Source organism: Arvicanthis niloticus, chromosome X, assembly GCF_011762505.2.
Source record: "Arvicanthis niloticus isolate mArvNil1 chromosome X, mArvNil1.pat.X, whole genome shotgun sequence".
Taxonomy (NCBI): Eukaryota; Metazoa; Chordata; class Mammalia; order Rodentia; family Muridae; genus Arvicanthis; species Arvicanthis niloticus.
Genome location: NC_047679.1, coordinates 97,817,660 through 97,844,592, shown reverse-complemented (window position 1 = coordinate 97,844,592; position 26,933 = coordinate 97,817,660). Strand labels below are relative to the sequence as shown.

Below are 26,933 nucleotides of genomic sequence, written 5' to 3'. Positions count from 1 at the left end.
AATCAGGATCACAATGGTTGTCTCCTTTGGCCAAGCAGTGGACATTTAACTGAAGTTCACCACTAAGAGGTACCTTTGTCTAAGTTCACTGCTTCATCCTCTTCTCCTTCCCCCCCCCCCCTGCTTTTCCCAGACAGTGCTCCTTGAGGGTCAGCATACTTCCTACTCCCACCCAGAACACTCAGAAAAGAGTAAGTGGAAACGTCTGGTCACCAACCTCACTGCACTATCGGTGGTTAACTTGGACATTCTCCCTGTGACTTGGTGTTTAAAATTCCAGATGGGACTACAGTAACTTTATTAAACCTGAATTCCATATGTCAACTCCAAAATAAAAACTCATATATCTCATGATTCCAAATCTTACCATATTCCTGAAGCAGCTTACAAATAAAATAGATAAGTAACTATTTCTGGAAGAAGGAGGTTCGGGTGAAAAGAGACACAGGGAGGGGGTGGTTGGGGGGGGGAGAGAATTCTAGAAGACAGATGAGCAGAAATAGAAGGTTTAATGCTTAGATCTCAGAGTGCAAGCATCACCCCACCCCCACCCCACTGGCAGATGGAAAAGAAATTGTCCAATATCACACAGCCACTGCTTAGTTGATCCAGGGTCAGAACTCGGGTTTCTTGATTACCAGTCGAGTTCTCTGCAGTATTCTAATAGTGTACATAGTTAGTTCCAAATCTCTAAGAAGCATCCTTAAACACTATTACATACAGTGACTTTCCTGAGAAACCATCTTTCAGTGATGAACGGGCTAGAAAAGGGAAGCATAGCAGAAGGCTGAGCAAAGGAATTATAAAGGCACGGGCTGAGTGAGACATGTTTCTGGCTGCTTTATGGGTTCTGCAGCCTCAACGATTCTTTGCTTTGAGCCAAGTCAGTCATACTCTTTGTCACGAGGTAGAGGTAGGAGGCCAGTGAGCACAGTGAAGAAAGCAGACCTTGCTGGCAGTGGTAACGTGGCCAGACTCTTAATCGGCAAGCAAGTGAAATAAGGTAATTGCAAATGCATGTGGCAGCAGCAGAAAGTTCTGGCTGAAGTAGCATTTGTCTCGCACCCAGGGCCAGCCAGTTCACAGAAGCTGGTAACAAAGTCCACAGCCATGTGAACAGAACAGGATGCAAGAGTCGAATCTAGGCAGCAGTCTGTGTGCTTTGCCTAGGTCTCTCAGAGGAACTGACAAATGGGCTAAACTGATTCATAGCACAGTAAACACTGTGACAGTCCTATAATCCAGCAGGGACATGAGTGAGGACTGAAGTCACTTCCTGTTAGGGGCCTCCATGCCTGAACTGCCCAGCTCCATAGCTCAGGTTTCCACAAAGGCAGCACCTGGGCCAATGGCAGAAAAAAAAATTAAAAAGAAAGGAAAAGCTTATGGGTAACTGATGGGGGTCCAATGACAGAATTCAAAATGCAGTTCCCCTATGGGTGGCAGATCAGGGAGTGAACGAATCTTGTATGCAGATCATGTCTGATGCAATAACAGAATCACTCTCACCAACTCCAGGCTTCATGTTCTTATAAAAAGCACCATATTCTCATTACAGTAAACATTAAAAATTCAAGCATAGGTGAGCTACAGCAGACTTAGAAAAGCTTAGGTTTGGGCTAAGTGAGAGCCTTTTGAACACTCTTCTTTTGGGTGTGTTAACAGTCAAACCCAAGTCTCCATGAATGCTAAGTGAGCACTCTACCGCTGACTGGGTCACAATGGAGGCAAACGCAAAAAACATAATAAAACTTTTAGCAATGTTTTGATAATATACAAAATGTGGTTGCCTCCTGTATTTCTTTTCTGTCTTGTTTGTTTGTTTTAGTTTTTTGAGTCAGGGTCTTGCAATGTACCCAGGCTGTTCTCAAACTGACAACCTTCCTGCCTTTACCTCTCAAGTGTCCATGTCTGTTGGATCTCACATTTCTTCCCCCCTTTGAACTTTTGTCCAGAGAGCTCCAGGAAACCACAATAACACCCTCTTTTCTCTTATATTCTACTATTTTTCTATTTCTCTCTATGTTATCAGGATTTCAATAGAAACATTCCATGTTTGTTGTTCTGGGTCTCTTCCCTCCTGGTATCTCTTCCTGTTGCTTCTAATCTGTACTGCTAGGAAAATAGATTGCAAATTTATGTAGAGCTATTGTAAATGAGTCATTAGGAAAAGGTCCGGAGAAGAAAGTTTGCAGCTTCAGTGATATTTGTGTATGTCAGGGGGAAGATTGCAAGTCTTTTTTCTTTCCAAGTTGGGATCAAATTTTCAGAGCAAGAGTGTGCCAGAAGCCTGGCCGAGGGCTAAGTGCTTCCTTTGCTACTGAATATCTGCCTGACTTCAGGCTGTGCCTTCAGCCTCTTTTCCATCTAACTCCCTGGCTCAGACCTCTGAGTGACAGAAAACTGGAAAGAACAATTAAGAATAAACCTGAGGCCAGGCCAGATTCTTCTTTGAGAAAATGCTTAAGTGCTGACAATGCTGGGGCAGTCTCCCACAGAGAAACTGCTCTAGGTTGCTCTCAGGGGAACTATACATACTGAAGGTATTAGAAAGGCAGTTTCAGTTTAGGCAGACCCTGAGGGTAACCAAATCACATGCATGCACACACTCAAACACACACACACACCAAACAAACAATCAAACCACTGATCAGAACCTAGGTAAATTAGGTGAATTCTCAGCAACTATATTTCAGCTGTTAAGAGGTCATTCTTAAAGTCCTCAGGGTGGGAAGAGACCTAATCCTAAAAATTCTTGTAACCAGGGGTTGGGGAAAAAGCTCAGTTAGTAAAGGGCTTGCCATACAAATATGAGGACCCAAGTTCAAATCCCAGAGCCTTCATAAAAAAGGGGAAGGAGCAGATATGGTGGTGTACATTTATAACCCTATCATTGAGGAGGCAGAGACAGGTCATCTGTCATCATCCTCCAGTTCACCTAATAGCGAGCCAATGAGAGATCCTATTTTGAAAACAAGGTAAACGGCTCCAAAAAACTCATACCATAGCCTCTCATGCATGGTTTCACATGTGTGCAACATAAACATAAACACACACACACACAAAGATTAACATTGATTCTCTAAGAGGATATGATTTATATGCAAGAACAGATTAATTGCATTTGTTTCATATAGACTTGCAATAACAAGCACTGCAGAGAACATAGTATGGAGGCTCAAAAGAAGGGAAATGTAAACCAATTAGTGGGGCTTATTTCAGACCCAGCTCTTATCTCCACCTCCTTACACTTCTGTCCCTCCCTCTCCCCCACTCCCCTTGCCCTAAGCCACCTAGCTAACCAGCCAACCTATTATCCACAGAGCAAATAACATATGTGAATCTGGTTTAAGAGACTGCCCTTTAGAAAAATATACGTGCCAGAAACGTAAGATGAGCTGAAATTCTGGCAGATTAGTTCTTTGCTGTTTGATCTAGGTTTGCACCAGCTATCCCATTTCTATGGCAGGCACTCAAGATATTGGGGGAAATATTTTTTAGTTTACTTATCTCTGAGAGTCAAAATAAAGAGAAAAACTGTTGCAAGTATAGGCAACCAAAGTTAACAAGTACCACAGGATTATCTGAGTGAGTGAGTGAGTGAGAGTGTGTGCGTGTGTGTGTGTGTGTGTGTGTGTGTGTGTATACATTCTACTAATATTCTCCAGAGCTTATAGTTCAGCTAAATTCTATAGTCAGGTGAAGAAAAGCAAATCATTTTTCCTCTTACATTCCTTCTAAGAAAGCCTTCTAGTGAGAAACTGGGGGAACTCTCCATTGGATACTCTTCATCAAGGAGAACTAATTAACTTTGCCTGTCTCTGTGATACTTAAGGACAATAAGGAATCCTGCTCATCTAACTTCATCAGAGAGATGAACTAATTTGAGGTGAAAGAAGCCTAAGGCTTTGGAGCCCTACAGATACAAGGCATGGCCTATGCCTTGTGAAAGTGACTTCTCATAAAAAAAAAAAAAAAAAAAAAAAAAAAAAAAAAAAAAAAAAAAAAAAAGCACCTTCTTATCAAGGGCTTTCACTGCTCCAGCCAGACCTGGGACTCAGCACTGAAATGACAAAAGTGTTTGGCCTGGGGCAATTTTTATGTTGTTGGTGTGATTCTTGGGGAAAAGCAGTCAGGAGAATGTGTGTGTGTGTGTGTGTGTGTGTGTGTGTGTGTGTGTGTGAGAGAGAGAGAGAGAGAGAGAGAGAGAGAGAGAGAGAGAGAGAGAGAGAGATGGTAGCTAATGGAGGGGAAAAAAGAAACGGACTGTGACAAATGGGCCAGTCATACCTCTCCTTAAGTGAGGCAAGCACTGTCTGTGGGACAGAGAGGTGGCTTCATGCTCACAGTCCAGTCTCTGTCTTGAGGAAAGTCAGCATCATTCATTCATTCCCTGTAAATGAGGTGTGAAATGAATGATGAGTTGGTACCCAGAGAATGCAGCAAAGCACCAATAGCCAGCAAATCTAACAGGTATACCTCATACCTGTACCTCGTACCCCCTTACAGTTACATTGAAGTAAAGGAACTTATGCTTGTCAATGAAATGTATGCAGAAGCTGTATGTGTCACTTGTAGGCAACTAAGCATGTGAACTTTCAGCTGTCTTTTTCTTTGTGTGATAGAGAGAGCCAACTGGTTTGCACCAAAATTTATGTATAGAACACATAAGCCTGTGTTGTTCATCTCTGTATCAGAGTCTAGCTTCTCTTGGCTAATATAGGAGCCCAAATAGTCATCAATCTAGAATGTGAAAGATTTCAGTGTTACGGTACAGTTGCTTTTAGAGAAGTAAATTCTACCTGGACGATTGTCTTTAACATCTTCATGACATTCTTCAATAAAACACTGTCTCTGAGAGAGAGAGAGAGAGTCTTCCTGAAATAGTAACTCCAAGGTCAAGGCAACCTCTCTCGGAAGATACACAACTTCCTAATATCAGACATCCTAAATTCATTGAGTAGCTCACAAAAATCTCCCCTGGGCCTCATCACCTCCTACTGCTCTTTCCCATGTCGCTGAACAGCCCTGATACAAATGATGATTTTCAGCATCTATATACAGAACTGCCTCCAAAATTCTGGTTCCTATTTTTAAAAAAATAGACAAATGAAAAAAGAGAGAGACAGAGGAAATGGAGAGAGGGGCAGGGAAAGAGACAGATAGACAGACAGACACACACACACACACACACACACACAGAGAGAGAGAGAGAGAGAGAGAGAGAGAGAGAGAGAGAGACAGACAGAGAGACAGACAGAGAGAGACAGAGAGATGTAACTAGGATTTCCCACTATTGAAACTATTTCAATTGCTTATGGGATCAGGCCCAACCCATTTTTAAAGTTTAGCATAGGGAGAAAAAAAAGCACTTCCTTCCACTGAAATGTCTTAAAGTTAGCTCTGGATCTCTCTGAAAGCTAGGGAATCCAGCCTCAGCAAGGAAGTTCAATGCTTTGCTGCTCCGAACACAAAGGCCAGTGACAACTTCTACCTTGCACCCTTTGCAGACAGAAAACTTGTGGCTGGTGTTTCCTACTACCCAGTTTGAAAGTCTCTACTCACTGAGATGCAGAGGCCTCATAACAGCTGCTTATTGCAAATGACCATGCTCTGTATTTAAAAAAAAAATCTTCCCAAAGCAGGTCATGCTACCAATGAAGGTCTGAGAACTTAAACACACAGAGAACTGTTTTTCTTGGGACTAGAGGGGAATGTTGATGTTTTCAACATCTAAGGAAACCAGTGAGAAAGCCTGTCTGGTGGACACAGGCTAGACAAGACACACAGCCTGGTTCCCTTACTCTGTAGCTGGAAGCCAATTCTGCTGGGAGGAGACGGTCGGAAGCCCTTACATCGCTGACCCAGAAGGCCTCTCCTGAGCATTGCCCAATGCTCCTGTTATACAACATGAGAAATAAATAATCAACCTTAAAAGTCAGGCAGCCAAAGCTCTACTCAAATAATAAGCCCTTTTACAAGCTGCTTATCATCTGCCAAAATCAGCTCCAGAGAACACCAGGAACTCTTGATTCTATTGTTCTTTTTAACTACTTGGGGGAACCAGACAAGCTTCAATGTCTTCATTGGTTTTCTGAGAGACAGACGAATAAAGGATTTCCCTTTACCCACACCCTGTCCTTGATCTCAATAATTTAAACACAGAGTGAGTCCTCCCACCTCTGGGAAACCCCTACTAAGTGTGTGAGCTAGAAAAAGGGCCCAGGTTTTGTTGTTGTTGTTGTTGTTGTGTGTTACTAGAATTTGAATCCAGGACCTTGTACATGCTATGGAAGCATGTTATCACTAAACTACAATCCCCAGGCCTGGATATTGGAAAACAAAACATCACAACAACAAAAATAAACCAACCAAACAAACCCAAAAAACCCACATCACTTTTTATATCTACTGAATAGGAAGTATGTAAATGTGAGGCTTTTCAAAAAATAAGTTATTTGGAGGGAAGGAGAGGACAGGACAGAGATGTGTGAAATGCAATCCACTGCCTTTGGGGGGTCATCTGGCTTAACAACAAAAGAAAAGTAGAATTTCCTAGGGAAAAATCTTCAAAACCATGTTTACTACACTTGTGAGGGTGTAACTGTGTAATGTTAGTCTGAGAGTTCTCTGGTTTACAGAATACAGAATGGAGGCTCTAGTTAACTGGTCTTGTTAAAGAGATGTGAAGGGAGACTTGGTACAAAACTCATTTCTTATGAAGTACCACTGGGATTTTGATTTGTATTACATAGCAGTGTCCCAGGACTGCCCATGAGCAGATGCCAAGGTCAAGTTTTCCATTTCTTATAAAGCCTTATTTCCCTGCCTCTTCCTCCTGCCAGTCATTCCCACAAATTCAGTCCTATCCTCTGCCAGGCTCTGTCTAAACATACTCACCCTTGTCTTCATTACTAGCTTATGGGTTTTCTGAGGGGAGAGAGAGAACAGGCTTCATTCTTCCTCACAAGTTCCCAGCCAAAAAAAAAACAAAAAACAAAAACAAAAACAAAAAAAAACTGGTCCCTGGAATACCCAAGGTACTCATGAAACCCTTTAACTAGAGACAAGATTAGTGGTTACCATTGAGTACCCAGCAACCCTATGTTTAACTTCCGATATCTTCTTCTTGTTTTCCCAGTGACAAAGTTAAGGCATTGAGAGATTAGATAACATCCCCAAGCTCATCCTAGTAAGAAGCAGAACAGTTGTACCGACTAGGCTATCAGGTTCTAGAACCTGTGTGTATGAGAGAGGGGTATGTGTATGTGGGAGGTAGGGAACACACATGCCCATGAGCCTGCATGCAGGTGCTAGAGAAGGATGTAAAATAGTCTTCTGCTATGGCTTCAGGCCTCATTTTTTGAGACAGGGTCTCTAGAGCAGGGAACCAGAAGCTTGCCATTTCAGTCTGTCTGCCTGGTCAACAAGCTCCAAGGATCTGGCTGTCTCTGCCTTCCAATGCTGGGGATACTGGCATGGGTAGCTATGCAAAACTTTCACATGGATGCTGGGAACTGGAACTCAGTTTCCATGCTCACACATCAAGTGTTCTTACCCAGTGAGCCTTATTACGACCCTAGAACTTTCACTCAATCACCGCCACAACAAGTGGTACACAGGAATGAGTTAGTGGCCTCAATAAAAATCCCCTCTCTCTCTGTTATTGATATATATATATATATATATATATATATATATATATATATATGTGTGTGTGTGTGTGTATGTGTATGTGTGTGTGTGTGTGTGTGTGTGTGTGTATGGCCCATGTGATACACACACAGAGACACACACATGCCAACAAAACTGGTTTGGCTGAAAAACCTGGTTTATATTTATATTTATATTTATATTTATATGCGGTCCATTAAGCATTTAGTAAGTACTCTGTACCAAGTGTTTGTGATAAAAAGATAAAAATATGGTTTCATTCATGGAAGAGAAGAGAGAGGCATTACAGGAGTTTATTTGCTGTGGTCTAGGTAAGGTTCTACGTGTTTCACATGTCTTAATTATCATTACACAAATTTATTACAAACCTCCAGCCAGTGTTATTAGTACTAAACTCGAGAGGAGACAGGTGGGAAATCAAGGCGTGGGGAGGTTAAGGAATATGCAGCAGACATCATTCAAATGCAGCACCTGTGTTAATCCATTTTGCAGTGACAAAATACTTGAGATCATTTTTATTCAAGAAAGCAAAGATTCAGGGGGTTGCAGAGTACCCAGGTTCTATTCCTAATACCTACATGGTAGCTCACGAGGGGATCTGATGCCCTCTTCTGGTCTCCACAGGCAATGCATGTATCTAGTGCATAAATGTACCTGTAAAATATCCATACACAGAAAAATAATAAATAAAAATGTTCAAAAGAAAAAAGAAAAACATATTTACTTGAGCACCTGATTTTAGAGGTTTCAGTTCATGATCACATAGACCCTTTGCCCTCAGCTCATGCATCCAAGCAGAGACTGTGCAATAGGGGAATTGCCCAGCTTATGGCTGAAAAACAAAGAGAGAAAAGGGCTGAGATAGTAATACGCCCTTCAGGGAACATCTCATGCTGCATAAAAAGTTCAAGTTGTTGCAATGGCCTACAAGTTCTCACAAAGTGTTGCCTTTGTCCTGTTTATCTGTGTCTAGTAGAATATGTGCTTTGTTCTTTAGCCTTGCTTAACTGCTCCATGGCCTGGGGAAGCTTCTGCATCTGTTATAGTACATGACATAAAGTATGCGCTAAAATATATTTGTAGATGAAATGAAGTAGCTCTGGAAAGGAGAAATCTTGATACAGAGGCAGAATCACACTGAAACAGAGTATACTCAATGGTAACCACTAATCTTGTCTCTAGTTAAAGGGTTTCATGAGTACCTTGGGTATTCCAGGGACCAGTTTTTTTTTTTTTTTTTTTTTTTTGGCTGGGAACTTGTGAGGAAGAATGAAGCCTGTTCTCTCTCCAATAGCTAGCTAGTGTTGGACGGAGTCAAATCCTCGAGCGCCCTCTGGTGGAGATAGCTCCAACCAAACAACAGGCCAGGAAGGAACAGGTTGTTACTTGATGTTACAATGGAGAAGACACAGTAAGAGACCGCATTTCACAGGGGAGTGGGGTGGGAACGGGGGAGGTGGGCCTTCACAGATACAACAGAAAGCAAAGAATGAATATATTTCTCAGGAGAAGTACTCATGTGAACACGGTAAAGTCAAGAGTGAATAAAAGTGCATGGTAAGATCTATCGACTTATATCACTGCTAAGCTTCTTTGATATCGGATAATAAAGGGGAAAAATAACTGATGTAAAGCTTTGACTTGTCAAAGAAGTTAAAATATATCCAGTTTTATAAACAAGTGGAATACAATGAGCATGATTGAACGTGTGAACATAGAAATAAAAAACTCTCCGTTGTCAAGGAATGGCTTCAGACTGAGTAAATCTGAAGCAGAATGATTCTCTAGGCTGAGCCTTGAAACAAGGAAAATTTTAACAAAAAGAGATTCATCAGAAAGACTTAGATATTGCAAAGGACATATCATGTGGAATAGACCAGCAGGGTTTTATAAAGGTTACAATTTGAGTGGCAACACAATGTTGGTGAAAAGAACACAGAGGGATTATCTAGAGAAAGGTCCTTGGCAGAGGTAAACACAGCAGGAAATGAAAGAAAGATTCTTACCTTGTTTTCTCCTATATGTGTAATAACTATGGAGGAAAAGATAGAGAAAATTAAAAACACCCAAATAAACAGTCCAAGTTACATTAATAGAGGATTATGAATCCACAATGAAAATACCAGTCAGGCATGTAAGGCATATGGGACCTATTTGGTCCTACATTTTATCAAAAGAGAGTGTACGGAGGATAATCTTTTCAAATAAGGCTTTTTCTTCCTTTCTCTCCTGTAAAAGATCCTTCCCAATGAGAGGTCAAAGCACCTCCTGAACATCCCCTACTCCTCTCCATCTCCACTATCATCTTTCTTAAGCAATCCACCACCCTTTATCTCCTGGTATAGTGCCTTAGCCTTCTGATTGGTGTCCCCACTCACTCTGTAGAACGAACCCTACTGCACAAACCAAACAGATGACCCAGGGTTGTTTGTGTAAGAAGTAAATTGGTCATGTTTTATTTTCAAATTATCATTTTGAAACATGTCTAGACTTATCAAAAACATTGTAAAGACAGCACAAGGAATTCGGCATCATCCATGGATCCTCTGAATGTTACCACCTCTCAAAATGAATGACAGAGCTTTTGGTTACTAGGAAGGTATGTGTACCACTACTGCACCCTTAGGGTTGTTGCACCATGCCGACCTTTGCTGTGATTCATAGGCATCACAGCCAAGAATGACTGTTGGTTGCTCCCCTCCTTTAGAAGCTTCCATGGCACCTTCTTGTACCATGAGAGGTAGTCCTCAGAAAAGAGGCTTTTGGGCCAGTTCCAGCTCAAGGGCTACACACGTGCACACGCACACATTTAAAACTAATAAAAATGGATATTTCTTACATTATTGTTTTCCTACCCCTTCTCTTCCACTTCTAACCTGCCCCTTACCTTTCTCACATAAGGTTTTGATTTCACTTTCCACATTATGCTCCTGTAACAAATTGCCACAAGGTTAGTGACCTAAAAAAGCAAAGACTATTGTATTACAACCCAGAAGATCAGACATCTAAATGGATTTCACAGTACTAACATCAAAATGTCAGCAGGGCTGCATCCCTTCCAGGGGCTGCAGGAGAGAATGTTGCTTTTTTCCATTCTCAAGGGGCTGGTATCCTCCCCAACTTATGACCCCTCCCATCCATCTTCTAGGATGCAGTACAGCACTTCTAATTTTCCATCATCCTATTACTTCCTCTGCCTGGGCCTTCTGCCTTCCTCTTATATTATGGCCAACAGAACAATCCAGAATCGTCCCATCTGATGATCCTTAACAGGACCCTAAAAGTCCTTTAAGTCCCAAAAGGTAACATAGTTATGTGTTTGGGGAGGTTGGAACACAGACATCTTTTGTGGGCCTTGGTCTATCTACCACTCAGAGGCAGAGGCTTCTCTATGTAATTCAGGCTGGCCTTGAACTCACAGTACTCCTGCCTTCATAGTACTACAATTATAGCTGCACAGTTTTATCTTTTTTATAAACAGTGTAGCCAGATACAGTGGCGTAGGCACATAACCGAATACTTGGGAGGCAGAGGCAGGAGGTTTACAACAAGTTTGACAGCAGTCTGGTTTATAGAGACAGTTCTAGTCTAGGCATGGCTACATAGCGAGACCCTGACTTGAAATAACTAAACAATACCAAAAACAGTTCATAGATACACTCTTATCACTGTCCCTCTTAAAACTTGTAAATGGCTTCCTACTACACCTGGAAAAAAACCCAACCACTTTAGTCTTTGAGATTCCCCGGTCTTCCTTCATCCACAGAGCATGCCAAACCCTTTCTGACTACAAGGCTTCTTTATTTTATCATTCTGTCTAAAATATTCTTTCCCCAGCTCTTTGCAGGGCTGGCTTATTCTTCCAACAACATCTCAAATGCCACTTATTCAAAGAAGTTAGGTCTGATCAGTAGTCACGTAACAGCCTTCCTCAATTACTCAAATGTAGCCCTTTATCAGAGTCTGTAACTGTATTTTATACACTGGTTTACTTTTCTATTGAGCCTCTACCTCACTATAATGAAAACTCCAAAATAACAGAGAGATTGTGTCTAACCTCTTATATCCAAAACATGTATCATATTACCAGGCACACAATAGGCATTTGCTAGTCTTGATTAAATAAATGTAGGATGGCCTGGGTGCATCTTAGTGGTAGAAGATAGACTCTGGGAAACAAAAAGAAAAGTGGAGGGAGGGGGAGGGAGGGCAGGGAGGAACAAGAGGAGAATAATTATATTATGATACTCTACTCTAGGTAGAGATTATAAGAAAAGTGTATTGCTGGTCCAAATATGGCCAACAAAACAATCCTAATTACTTTAGTTATTACCAGGACAGATTTCAGTCCCAGTACAGCCGAAACAATTCCCCATATGTAACTCATTCCCTTATTTAATAGCCATTTACTAACTAGCTAATGGAGTGTCTAATTCTCACAACTCTATTATGTAGCTACTATTGTTATTACCCCCACCTTCTACTTGAGAAAACGGAAGTGGCATGGCTGAGGCTACACCCCTCATAAACTATCATAATACCAGTGAATATGTCCCTTGTCTACTGTAGTAGAAAGAGAACCATTCAAGATTTGCAAGTCCTGGGAAAGGTGAGTGGAGGCATGATTCAGGCAGCAAAACTCTAGAAAACTCTGACTCTGACGAGGCTTCTGAAAGGAAGTGGTGTCTGCACGAGATCAGAGGTACCAAGTAAGGCTCAGCAGACCTGACACTGATCCATACAGCACATATGGTAGGAGAAAACCAACTCTTACAAGCTTCTCTGTGAACACACACATACAACAGGCACAGTACACACACAAAACACACATAACACATGCACATGCCACACATACACACCACACACACATACCACATACACACCACACACACATACCACATACACACCAAACACATACACACACTCTGCATACATACTACATACTACACACACACACACACACACACTCCATCACCACAACCACCACTACATCTACCACCACATCCACCATGGCACATGTGCACTCATCCAAATGCATACATGTATACACATACAACATAAATAAATGTTTAAAAAGCATAAGTAGATTTTAGCTAGGTGAAATGAACTCCAATGTCTTACTTACTGATAAGGTTCATGAGGTAGCATGCACCTTGATGAGTTTCCTGTCATCTGTCATAGTCTGGCCTTCCAGCCTTGCAGGCCAATAAATGCAAACTACAATGAGAACACTGATCAGGAAAGAATGAAGCTTAGAAATCAAGCATTGATTTGCTCAGAGAAACAAAGGTGGGCATTCACCCCCTTCATCAGTGCCCACTGAAACATTTTTCTGCTGAGTCTAGAACAAGAGTCTGCAAACTTTTCCTTTAAACTCACATAGTAAATGTTTTGTGCTTTGTTCTGTTTTTTTATACAGTCTGCATCATAGTGATTAAACTCTACAAAATCAGTGACAGACAATATGCAAGCAAGTAAGTGGAGCTGTGTCCCCCAAATGAACTCAATTCACAAAGCCTGATGCTTGAGTCAGATGTGGTCCATGCTGGAGTTTATCGATCCATAGCCTAGAATAAGAATGTAAGCAAAGAAGTGTGGAGAGAAATGTATACTGTGCGACACACTATGACACATTACTGCTTCCATGAGCTCTTTTTCTCTGTTGTAGGAAGGTTGCAAGGGTGGAGCGCAGGTGTGAGGGGAGAGGGGCGTCAGTGCAATTGGGGTGATTGATGTGAAGTTCACAAAGAACCAATAAAAATTTTTAAAATCTTTTTTAAAATGAGAAAAGTAAGCTAGGCAGTGCTGGTGCCCACCTATAATCCCAGAAGTCAGGGAGCAGAGGCAGGCAGATCTCTGTGAGGTCAAGGACAGCCTGATCTACAGAGCGAGTTCCAGGACAGCCAAGGTGACATAGAGAAACTTGATCTTGAAAAAAAGTCTTAAAGAAAAACTATATAAAGAATGAGAAAAATAGAGGCTTGGAAGATGGCTCAGTCAGCACATGCTAAGCAAACATGAGAACCTGACTAGGATCCTCAGAACCAACATAAAGGGCCAGGCATGGTGCCACATACCTCCAACCCCAGCACTGGGGAAGCAAAGGCAGGTGCATCTCCAGAGGTCACTGGCCGGCCAGCCTAGGAAGCTCACTGTGCTTCAGATTCTATGAGAGACCTTACACACTCAAGCAATCACACATGCTCACACACACTTATGTACATTTATACCTCCATATTTATACCCACACTAACAAGTACATATGCCATATGCACATGCAACATAATGCACATAGAAGCATGTATACCTGAATGCCCACATGCCCACACCCACACTATTAATGTGCAGCCCCCCAGCGTGTATGTGCACCCACATGTCTACTGCCATACTAACAAGTACATATACAACACAGGGAAAAAAATAAAAGTGGTTGCAGGAGTCACACAATCAATTACATCAGGTGTTGGAAGCCTGATGTGTCATCAAGACAACAGACATACATAATTCCCGTACCAGATCAGATCACTCCCAAGCAGGGAATCCTCTTTCCTTGAATTGCTTTAGATGGACACTTTGGCTTCAGGCCTCTAAGATCTTCCTCTGTTACTGCTGGCTCCTTCAAAAATACACTCAGTTAAAAGTCTTGGCTAAAAACCACCAGCCTGGGAGCACATAGGGAGGGACCCATGGCTCCAGCTGTATATGTAGGGGAGGATGGCCTTGTTGGGCATAGGTGGGAGAGGAGATCCTTGGTCTCCTGATGGCTGGATGCCCAGTGTAGGGGAATTTGAGGACAAGGAGGTGGGAGTGGGTGGGGCACATCTTCATAGAAGCAGGAGGAGGGGGGATGGGACAGGGGGTTTCTGGGTGTGGGGGATGGGGAAAGGGGATAATACCTGAAATGTAAATAAAATATCCAATAAAAAATTAATTTCAAAAAAGGCTCTGTTTACCACAGCTTCTGTTTACAAAGCAGCTGCTATAGCTCCTTTACAAAAAATTCCTTGACCCTTGATTTCCTGCAGTAACAAGTTGATAAGAGATAAAAGGGAAGGAGAGGGGAGAAATGATATAATTATATTCTAAATTGAAAAAAAATACTGGCCTTTTAATTGGAAATAATCATTTGTTACAAAATCAAAATAGGCTTATTTTAGAAAATTCAAAAAATGACCCATCTATGTGACACATATCAGTAACCTCAGCAGTTGGGAGGTGGGAGCAGCACGGTCATCCTCAGCTATACGCTGTATTTCAGGTCAGCCTGGGCTACATGAGACCCTGTGGAGAAAGAAACAAGAAGGAAATAGAAGAGAAATGGATGAGGGGAGAAGGAAGAGACTGAAGAGGAAGAGTGGAAGGGATGGAAGGAGGAGAGACAAAGGAAAATCAAAGTCAATATAACCACTGTGCTCCAAGAACCCACAAAGCCATTACCAAGCAGCCTCATATACATACTTCCAGATCTTTTTTCAACCAGTTTTTTAAAGAAAACGAGATAATATTATACATGATTTTTTGCAGTTGCTTCTCAACTAGCAACTTTTGCCATTCCTTATAAGTTTTCACTTCATCTAACACACATGCATATTAAAATATGCCTAGTTTCCCCCAAAATGCTCAGTCTTGTGAGTTTGTTCAAGCCCAGATCCAGTCTAGTGACATAACTTACATCTTATGTCATCTTACTTGCATTTGGACTCAGACTTTTTTTAAAAAATTAATTTATTTTAGTAAAATGTTTCCTTACAATTAGTTTTGATCATATTCCTTCCCCAATTCCAACTCCTCCCAGATCCTCCCCATCTCCCAGCCACCTAACTTCAAGTTCATTTTCTCCCTCTTTCCCCTCTCTGTCCCCATCTCTCTAAAAAGGAAAACCAAAACAAACAATAAAACTAAAACAAAAACAAACTAAAAAATAAAAATGACCAATGGCACAAAAATTAACAAAACAAAAAGCACAGTGCACATGTGTATAAACACACACACACACACAAGAATTTTTTCTTTTTTATGTGCTACTGTAATCACAATGCCTTCAAATTTTCTTAGTACATAAGAGTAGCACAAATATTCTGATAATTATTTAGTTAAAAACTTTTGGGGAGGGCAGGTGCAATGGCAGGTTTAGCACACTGACTGCTCTTGTAGAGGACCCAAGTTCAATTCCCAACAACGCCCATATGGCAGCTCACATCTCTAACTTCAGTCCCAGGGGATGGGTACCTCAACTTACATGCACATAATTTTAAAATAAATTGGCCCTTTTCCTCCCATGCCTTTACCCCCTTGTGTTGAGGATGGAGCTATGTGGGGCCTGGCCTAGGGTCTCTCCAGAAGGTCCTGAGGCAGACACTCCAGAGTGTCTGTGGAAGGCTCACCATATGCTGAAGCTTTACAAGGGTCTTGGTCTGTCTGTCTCTCTGTCTCTCTCTCTCTCTCTCTCTCTCTCTCTCTCTCTCTCTCTCTCTCTCTCTCTCTCTCGGAGGGAGAGGGGAGGGGGAGGGAGTGGGGAGGGGGAGGGAGAGGGGAGGGGGAGGGAGCGGGGAGGGGGAGGGAGCGGGGAGGGGGAGGGAGCGGGGAGGGGGAGGGAGCGGGGAGGGGGAGGGAGCGGGGAGGGGGAGGGAGAGGGGAGGGGGAGGGGGAGGGGAGGGAGAGGGGAGGGAGAGGGGGAGGGAGAGGGGGAGGGGAGGGGGAGGGGAGGGGGAGGGAGAGGGGGAGGGGAGGGGGAGGCGATGGGGCACTCAGCAGGGCCCGACCCTCTAGACCCAACAGATCTCAATGGGGCACACTTTGACCCAGAAGTTTATCTGGACAAGCTGCTGCATAGGGAGTGTCCTCTGACCCAGTGGATGGACAGTGAAACAAATATGGTGTGGCCGATCAGGACTCTAAACAGTGACATGCAGACCATGGTCTATGAGAACTACAAGTTCATCTCAGCTACAGGTGATCCCACTGGGACACACTCTTCCCAGCCTTACACCTCCCAGCCCCCACCCCATGCTGAGAAAAACAGGAAAGAGACCCAGATTACAATTGGGTCCCAACCTTAATCCACAGCCTTTAAAGTGAAGACTGTGGGAGGATTGTCCTAAGATCCAGAGCTGGGAAGAAAAAATGGAATGAAATGAGTTTCTCTGCAGCACTTAGGAAGTACCAAGATGTTTCAGTAAGATTTAGCCTTGGTTTTGGGTACAAGCATGTGTGTGGGACACAACATTTGTAAGGGAGTCAGAAGATAACTTGCAGGACTCTGTACTCTACTTTCACCATGAGGGTCCTAGGGATTGAACTCAGGTTATCAGGCTTGATGACAAACGCTTGATGACAAAAACTTACCTGCTGCTAAGCCATCTTGCAGTCAATTAAAAATTTTAAAAAATTTAAAAAAAGAAAGAAATTGGCAAGTTGTGGTGGTGTGTACCTTTAATCCCCGCACTCAGGAGGCAAAAGTAGGGGAATGTCTGTCAGTTAGAGGCCACCCTGTTCTACATAGTGAGTTTCAGGGAACCAGGGTTACATGGAGAGACCCTGTCTAAAAAAATAATAAACTAAATGTACCATATTTTCTTCAACTGAGAACGTCTAGGTTGTTTCCAGTGTCTGGTTATTACAAATAAAGCTGCTATGAACAAAGTTGAGTTGAGTAATGGCCTGGGTCCCATAGACAAGTTTATCATCTCCAAAGTAAACAAGAGTCACACGGACATGTGCAGGTGCCAAGTAAAAGAAAACAACATATCAAAATACTCCTGTGGCACTTACCTCTGAGTACCTGAGCCAGTCCCTAGGCCCTTCCTGAACATGGGGGAAAGCACTAAGCATGTCTCATCATTACAGCTGAGGGGATCATCTTGCTATTCTGTGCAGTGGTGTCAGCGACACTGCTGCTGTTCAGGAAGTGATGGCAGAATGAGAATGGAGAAGACATGCCAGATGACTATGAAGGTGAGATTCTTTATGAAGGCTTAAATCTTGATGGCTGCTCTACATATGAGGATATCTCTACTGGATACCAGAATGCCTACCAGGATGTGGACAGGCTCCACACTGGATATGTCCAGCTGGAACAGCCGTGACTGACATCCCCCACCCTTCCCACTCCCCATCCTGCTGTGCTGTCTGTCTCTGCCTGCCATATTCCTAACTACAACATCCCTGCCTCAGGGCTCTTCCCCTGGAGTTCCATCTTCCCAGTCTTCATCCCACCCTAATCCTGTCCTTCCCCAAGTCTGTCCCAGGTTCCCTCTCCAGCAGCTAATGAGTCCTCAATCACTGTCTCTAGGGGAGCTGATCACAGCAGCTTGGCTACTGCCCTCCTCTCACATCTGTCTTGGCCACTTAGGTGATAATAAATCCTTCCCAAAGCAATAATAATGACAACAACAATAATAATAAATGGCATCAACATCTCAAGGGATTCTGGGTTAATCCTAGAATTTATCTCCAAGAAATAAAAAGTAAAAAATAAACTGTAAAACATAGCAATGCTTTCCGCTGCGCCTTTCATTCTATTAAGCAAACCTCAGTAAATCTTTCTGGGAAGGACAGGTTTGCATTTAGAGGCCAAAAGGTAAAAACACTGACATAACACATGTATTCAGACAATGTATTCATTGTCAGGACATTTCCATAGGTTTTTTTAGTCAAAATCCAAATATAAGTATATTATATAATATAAACCAGTATGAGGAAGTTACATGGTTTTAGATTATATATATATATATATATATATATATATATAATGCAAATTATTTACATGCAATTCCAAATATATTTAATAATTTTCTATAAGGTTTCATAATTCAAGAGGTCTACTACAAATGCAATAGATTAACATTGTGTTGCACTACAATTGAAAGCTGCTATTCTCTGTTAACAAAATGACTGTAAAGGGACCCTTTGGACAAAATGAAAAAAAAACCCATTCTTAGCTTACACTTCCCAGTCTGTCTGTCAATCCCTGTTATAGAATACTGCTTCTGAGACTCTGCGACTGCTTTACAAGTTTGGGTGAAATTAACATTACTCTTGATAGACATTTGCCTTGTGGTATGCTGAATTCCTGAAGCTGCATGGCACTGCAGTGTTGGGAAACCCTGCTAATTAAGGTCTCAGTCTACCATAACCAGATAGCTCCTCTGAGCTCCACACAAAATGGAGGACCCCCTTTATCAGAAGGGCTTCCCCTTCTCTGACCTTGTCTAGACAGTTTCCCTACACCCTCTATCTGAGGAAGGTCATGTAGTCCTTGGCAAACCTACAAGTTCATCCTCCTCTTTCCCAAAAAGAACCTGCCCAGCAAGGACCTGGGATTCCTGGAATGCCTCTCCATGCAAATGAGGCATTCCCAGGACTTTAAAGTATAGCCAATGATTTACTTCCATCCTGAAAATTCCTTTCCACTCTCTAAGGTTCATATTGATTCGCCCCCAATAAAGTATACTTGTATGCACAAACTGTTTCACTGAAGACCACCTAAGAGAGGTATTTCACTGAACATCATCTAACAGAGCTGCAACACTAAAATCTAGTTCATTGAATATCATCTAAGAGAGCTGCAACACTAACATCCTCGGAGAAGGCCTTCTTAACAACCACCACCACCACCACCACCACCACCACCACCACCACCACCGCCCTGTATTACCCCACCTGCACTCATAGACTGCCTGGGATCTTACAGTCCCCACCCATTCTCGGCTCTGATTCATCCTTCCAGCCTGGTATGTGGTATGTGTAGCAGCACCTGTACACCCTGAGGGAGAACTACACTACAGTACCCGGAGTTCCTAGGCAAATCCTTTAAAATGCCTAACTGTCTTCAGGTACTTACTACATAGCTGCTATGTAGGTCTCATTTCAACTGGCAGAAGGTAGACAATTGTGACAGTGGATTTCACAAGTAATGGTGATTATATTCAATGGGTCCAACCAATCTAAAACTCAGTGCAAGAGTTAAGAGACAAAAGTAAAAATAAAGACTAGGGGGCTGAGCCGGGCGGTGGTGGCGAACGCCTTTAATCCCAGCACTTGGGAGGCAGAGACAGGCGGATTTCTGAGTTCGAGGCCAGCCTGGTCTACAGAGTGAGTTCCAGGACAGCCAGGACTAAACAGAGAAACCCTGTCTCAAAAAAAAAAAAAAAAAAAAAGACTAGGGGGCTGAAGAAATGGTTCAGTGGTTAAGAGCATTGGCTGCTTTTACAAAGGACCAGGGTTTAGTTCACAATGGCCACGTGGCAGCTGACAACCCTCTGTAACTCCAGGATCCAATGCCCTGTTCTGGCCTCTGCAGGCATGCACACAGTGCACAGACACACATGCAGGCAAAACACCCATACACAGAAAATCTAAAAGGGAAAATCAGCAAACATCAGGACTCCTTTATTTCATAACCCAAATAAAAAATCCATTTAAATATAAAAGGCAAATATTCAAAGAGTTAAGAGAAGCTTTAAAGTAGCTACTTCTAAGCACAGATAACATCAGGGTATAGAATTGTTCTCGTAAAAACAAAACAAAACCAACAGGCCTGAATGTGTTTAATTAAACCCATTAGTAAGTAACAGGCTTCATTATGATATTTTATGCATGTACGTCAGTATACATTGTTTTATTTGTCTTTCTCTTTCTCTACCCCTTGCTATCCCCATTCCTTGTTGCTAATGCCCTCCCTTCTATTTTCCTATAACACATATTCTATTACTGTCTTTTTCCTCCTCCTTTAATATGGTTCCTCTCATTTTATAGTCTCTCCTTTCTCCTTTTATCACACACACACACACATACACACACACTCGAACACGCTCAATTAGATTCCACATGTAAGAAAAAATGCAATATTCCATTTCTAAATCTGTTTTTTTTTTAACATGATGATCTCTACTTCTGTACATTTCCAGAAAATGTCATGAATACATTTTTTCTTATGTCTGAATAAAATTCAATTTATTCTGTGTCCTGTATCTTTTGTTTTACTAAATGTTGTTTGTGCGCATGCACATGAGTGAGTGTGTGTATGTGTGTGTGTACACATGGGCATGTACCATACCACATGTGTGCAGGTCATAGGACATTCAGGAGTCAGCTCTCTGCCTCTACCATGTACATCCCAGGGATCAAAACTAAGATCATCAGACTTGGTGGCTATTAGTATTCTGTCTAAACTCCACCTCCACAGTTACCTGGCAACAGCCAGATATGTTCTTCCCCAGTTACCTAGCAACAGCCAGGTAGGCCTGGTCCACTATAAAAGGGGCTGCTTGCCCCCCTCCTCTCTCTCTTACTCTCTCTTAATCTTTTGTTCTCTTGCCTCTAGCTTCTCTGTTCCCTCCCCCTCCCCTTCTCTTCCTCTCTCCACGTGGTCATGGCCAGCCTCTACTTCTCCCTCTCTCTTCTTCCTCTCTTCTTCCATCTTCTTCTCCCCACCTTTGCCCTATCTCCTGAATAAACTCCCCCTCCCATCCTGCTGAACCGTGTGGTCTGGAGTGGTCTGTTCTGGGCTGCTGTCAGACGTCTGAGCTAACAACTAACAGTGGCAAAAGAGTCTTTGCTGGCTAAGCCATCTGACTCCCTACACACATGCACACACACTTAATACTTTCTTCTGTCTTGCTGCCCATGGGGCATTTACCACAGTACTCTCCTTGTTTCTGTCCCCCTCGTGGAACCATGTACTCCCTGCAACCAGGGGCAATTTCAGCTCATAATTTGTATAACATTGAAAAGGCATTCATTAAAATGGGGTGCAACTAGGCAAACCAAATGACCAAAAACTATTCAATTTAGACAAGTAAATATCCCATTGAAATACAAAGCAAAAGACAAGACCAAAAAGTGTTGGTGTGTATGTTGGGTGGGGGGGGGGGGAGTGTCACTGGAGGAATGGGTGGAGTAAGAGTGAGGTCGAGCCGTGTCCATAACCTGAAAATCTCATCTTCAGACTGGCAGAAGTAAGAGTCTCTCCCTCCCTCTCTGTTCTGGGCCTTCATGCTCCTGTACATGTATCCTTGCAACCCTCACCTCTACCCCCATTGAGGTAGTCATGTAGCCTGATGCCCAAATTACAGGGTTAACTTCCTCTCTCCCTAGAAGGACAAGTCCAGCAAGCACCTGGAATTCCTCCTTATGCAAATGAAGTATTTCCAGTACCTCAGTACCAACCAATAAAGTACACTCATTCAGAAAAACCCCCTACCCATTTTGCAAGGTTCATATAGCCATTATTATCCCCAAATAAAGAGAGCTATAACACTGACAACGGTTTTGAAGAAGGTTTTTGCTGGGCAGTGGTGGCGCATGCCTTTAATCCCAGCACTTGGAAGGCTTAGGCAGGCAGATTCCTGAGTTCAAGACCAGCCTGGTCTACAGAGTGAGTTCCAGGACAGCAAGGGCTACACAGAGAGACCCTGTCTCGGAAACAAAAAAAAGAGGTTTTTTTCTCCCTGACACTCAAGCTAAGGAAGCTCCTGCAGACTCTCACTGCCTGGGCAAGCTTTGTTCCTTCATTCCAGCCTGATGTGCAACAGTACAAGAATGCCACAAAGGCAGCAGAATTGGACCTGCAATGGTTACAGTTGCTGAGAAATTGGAATGCACATCCATTTAATGTTTACAGAAAACAGTGGAGTCACATGGAAAAAGAGTTTGGAAGTGCTCAAAAGAGCTAAACTTTTAGCTCCCAGATGGAACAGCCATTTCAACTCCTTGATGCATACCCATAATGGCTAAATATATATTCATATAAGTTTAAACAAAAACTTTTACATCAATGTACACACATGGCACAATAACCAAAAATGTAGAAAAATTCAGAATGTCTCTCAATTGGTTAATGAAAAAAAAATTCAGTATTTCCCATATAGTGGAACATTAGTCTGTCATAAAAAAGGAGCAGACAATTAATAGTGCTATAATATGAATGAACCCTGAAAACACCCTAGTAAATGACAAGAGCCTGCCACAAAAGCCTACATGCTGTACTAGTTTACTCATATGAAATACCTAGGGAAATCACCTAGAGACAGAAGGCTGACCAGGTGATAGGGGGAGGATTAACTGCAAATAAGCTTCAGAGAACTTGAGAGAGAGAGGGAGAGAGAGGGAGAGAGAGGGAGAGAGAGAGAGAGGGAGAGAGAGGGAGGGAGAGAGGGAGAGAGAGAGAGAGAGAGAGAGAGAGAGAGAGAGAGAGAGAGACTGAGACTCTGAGACTGTTAGTTTACAACTTTATAATATGTTTTAAAGCATAAGGCTGGGTAAAAGTTTCTCGATTCGGTTCATTAATTAGTTCCTACCTAATGTTTCTCCCCATGAAGACTAGCCTTGTGAAGAACTGTTTCTGAGGCATTTCTGTTAGATGAAACATGTAAGTTGTACTCAGAAAATGTCAAAACTAGCATCTTTCTCTGTTAAATTGTATAGATGTCTGCAGGCATACATACAATTTAGGTGTTTCCATTTGGTATGCACTAGTGTGTGGTCTAGATACTTCCTGGTCTCCTGTCAAGTCATGGCTGTTGTCTGCTCAAAGCCAGCTCCCATTCATGCAATTCATTTTGGGCACTCTCAGGCTCTGTTCAGAACAAGCTATCCCGTTCTATTTTGGCCTAGCCTTGGAAAAGTTGAGACTTAAACAGTGCCAGATCAGCCAAGATAAAAGCCCACACCTGTGGGACCATGAAAGAATAGCATGGTTTCTGGTGGAGCACTGGCTAGAGATGACTGGAGACCCAACAGGTATCCCTGCAAGGGACAGCATATATTTTGCCACACTCCCAGACTCCAGCCTCCTGACATGAGGCCAAAGACCTCCATTGATCAGTGCCTTTCAGTCACATAGGGCAATGCCCCTACCAGCCCCTCCACAGGTAGATGGCAAGACTACAGACTACAGGCCACAGAGCCTCAAGAGATCTCCATATTAATGAGGTACCTAAAGGCCAGAGGGCATAGCCAATTAAGCATTCCTTCCCAAACCCTCCTCCCTCCCTATTTAACTCAGGTCAGCCCTGAGGTGTGTGTGTGTGTGGGGGGGGTACAACTAGATCTACTTTCTGCCATGACAATAAACCTTTTAAAACCATGGACTTCCTCATGTCTTTGGGGCCCCCGCTGTGGGGAACCGTGGAGAAGGCCTTTGACTACCGAGCCCGCTGCTAAATCTCCCACTAAAAGGCTTCTCTAAGTTCCCACTACAGAGGCCACTAATTCAAGCAAGCTAGCTGACCCAGCCAAGTGACTGTGGTAACCAAGAGTCTCTACCTGCAGGGTGCTGCCGGAGTTTCTCTCCCTCGTCCCTCTTGGCTGCAGGCCGGTCCAGCCCATAATGCCCACTCTGTCTCAGTTCTTCCACAGCTCCCAGCGGCATCTGGGAGCCCAAGGACAGAGACTACCGGTCTCCCGGTCAGCCACTTTGGCCCAGAGATCCCCACCCCAGAGCCCTGTCCTCGTGGGACTTTAGGTTGAGACCTCTCCACACCCAGGCAGAGCCCCACAGCTTCTCAACTCACCGTCCACCCGGCGCTGTGTGGAGTAAACTCAGTCAAATTCCTGCACTTCTGCCTCCCTGAACTGTGGTAGACACACGGGAACCACAACACGGCCCAACATGACCCACGCCCACACTCGAGCTACAGCCCTGCAACTGGTGGAGGATGTGGACAAATCCAGCTCCAAAAGTATCCCCCCCCCCTCACGCCCACGATGAACCTCTCCATGGAACTCAAGGACAGTGAGTAACTCCCAGTCTAGTTCAAAAAAACTAGACCTCTCTCTGTCCACCCCCTCTTTCTCTCTCCACCTGTTCCTGGCCAGCTTCTACCCTTTGACCTTTAGCTACAGCTTCCAACTCAAGGACAAGATGGTGGCGTCCTAGCCGCCACTCTCTGCCCAGCCCCCAGCCCCACAGAGAGGGCTCCTTCACAGATAACAGCTGCCTTTCAGGCCACAGCACCTGCAGTGACCCTCGTTCTAAGACTCTTTCCCTTGGGTAAAAAAAAAAATCCCTTTCCTTTTGATACAGTTTCATTCTCATGCCTGAGAGCCCCAGGCCAGGCCTGGACAGCCTGTCCTCTCTCTCTCTCTCTCAGGAGCACCAAGCTCCAAGCTCTAGTCCCCAGCATGTCTCCCCCAGGGGTCAGTCGTGCACTGTCTGCTAGTGTAGGCTTCTCCCCCCCCCCCCTCCGCTGTCATTTGCAGCCAGCTGCAGCCACTTAGTTTAGCTGCTTTGCCTGAAGCAGCGGGTCGGGGACCCTGCTTGCTCTCGTACCTCCTGTGTTCCTTAGACCCTCATTCTAGGGCTTCTCCCCTTGAGTGAAAAATTCCCCTTTCCTTTTGAGACAGTTTCTTTCTCACAGCTGAGAGCTCCAGGCCGGGCCTGGAAGAACCGCACACTGCCTGCTAGCTTCTCCCAGGAGCTGCCAGCTCCAACCCAGCTTCCACATGTCTCCCCCATGGCTCAGTCTTTTACGCAGACTCTCACTCCTTCTGGCTCCAACTGTCCTATCAAGCCTCTATGCTTCTTTCTTTAAGCTTTTCTTCAAGGTTGGCCTTTCTTCTCCTTCTCTACATTTAGGATTTACCAAACAGGGAATGCAGGAGACCTCTCTGCTAGAGCACCCAGACACCACGTGGCAGAGCAGGCCCCTCCCCAGCTGCTTCTAAACCTGCCAAGAACAACGAACACACCTGAGACCCTTAACCCACGTTAAATGCTTTTTCTCCCTAACAGGAACACCTGAAACAATGTTTGTACTTTTCAACTCAAATTTTTCTTGCTTTTTATTTAAATGTTTCCTTTTCTCCCTAACATTCAATGACAATAAACCTTTTAAAACCATGGACTTCCTCCTGTCTTTGGGGACCCACGGTGGGTCCCAGTGGAGAAGGCCTTTGACTACTGAGCTGCTGCTTAATCTCCCCCTAGAAGGCTTCTCTATGCTCCCACCATGGAGGCCGCAAACTCAAGCAAGCTAGCTGACCCAGCCAAGAGTGCCATAACCAAGAGTCTCTCACCCCACAGGGCGCTGCCAGAGCTTCTCCCTCTCGTCCCTCTTGGCTGTGGGCCAGTCCAGCCCATATGCCCACTCTGTCTCAGTTCTTCCATGGTTCCTAGTGGCATCTGGGAGCCCAAGGACAGAGACCACTGGTCTCCCCATCTAGCTGCTTTGGCCCAGAGACCCCCAAACCAGGAGCTCTGCCCCCATGGGACTTCAGGCTGAGACCTCTCCATGCCCAGGCAGAGCCCTACGGCTTCTCAGCGAAGCCCAGCATCTACCCGGTGCCACGTGGAGTGAACTCAAGTAAAATTTTCGTGCTTCTGCCTCCCTGAGCCGTGATAAACACGGGAAACCACAACTCAGCCCAGCAGGACCCACGCCCACAGGAGAGCTACAGCCCCGCACACACCCCAACACCTGCTGTCCCTGAGAGTCCTCCATAGAGGTAAGCCAGGCACTTCAAGGGTGACAGAGAGGCCCTAAAGGATGCAAGTGCTCTCTGACCTAGGGGAAAGGCAGAGAGAGTAAGAATTTCCTTTTTTGTACAAGGAGGGTAAAAGCCACCAAAACCTTGCAGTTGGGTGTCCTTCCTAATGCTCAGATACTCACCCAGCCACTCCTGGGACTTCTGTTGCTCTTTTTGCTGCAGCAATACACTCCAGCCATCAGAGAGCTACAAAACAAAGAACAAAGGGAAGGACCAAAACAAACAAACAAACAAAAATGCCTGAGCCAGTTGGAAAGTACCTAGCCACTGTTTCTGCACAGCTCTCGAATCTCATTTCATGATCCTCAACGAATTAAACTAGTCCTATGCCGCCACCAGAGCCAGAGAACTCAGAGTTGCCTACCGGAGCATAGCTGATTCATTTCCGGGCTCAGGCGAAAAGTTGAGGCCCGCCTAGCCAAGCCCCATAGTGCTTTGCCCAGGATACCCGAACCTGTCCGAGTCCTGTCGAATTCAGCCGAGTCAATCCAGTCCAGCCGAGCAAAGCCGAACCCAACCTAGTCCCTTTCAAGACTAGCCAAGTCCGAGTCCTGACTCACCCAGATGAACCAACTGGAGCTCTGCCAAGCCTAACCAACCTTAACTTAATCCCATCCAAGTTTAACCAAGTACGGCTGAATCTAGCTCAGGCCCAGCCCAGCCCAGCCCAGCCCAGCCAAACCTAGCTGAAGCCAGAGTAGGCTAGCCGAGTTTTGCCGAAACTAGCCAAACACAGCCAAGTCCCAAGCAAGCTCAGTCAAAGGCCGAAC

At 43.9% G+C, this 26,933-nt stretch overlaps 1 long non-coding RNA gene across 3 annotated transcripts in view; it reads right to left on the bottom strand.

Moving 5' to 3' along the window:
* LOC143435502 (uncharacterized) overlaps nt 1–26,566 on the bottom strand; it is a 102,915-nt gene extending 76,349 nt beyond the window's left edge. Inside the window, exons 1-8 of one of the 3 annotated variants that reach the window (XR_013105865.1) lie at nt 26,528–26,566; nt 26,286–26,349; nt 14,188–15,015; nt 12,800–12,891; nt 10,562–10,604; nt 9,681–9,706; nt 8,253–8,328; nt 4,291–4,393 (exon numbers count right to left, since the gene is read on the bottom strand). This is a non-coding gene — a long non-coding RNA (uncharacterized LOC143435502). The other 2 variants (XR_013105866.1, XR_013105867.1) reach the window with 2 other exon arrangements.
* Between the last annotated feature and the right edge of the window lie 367 nt (nt 26,567–26,933).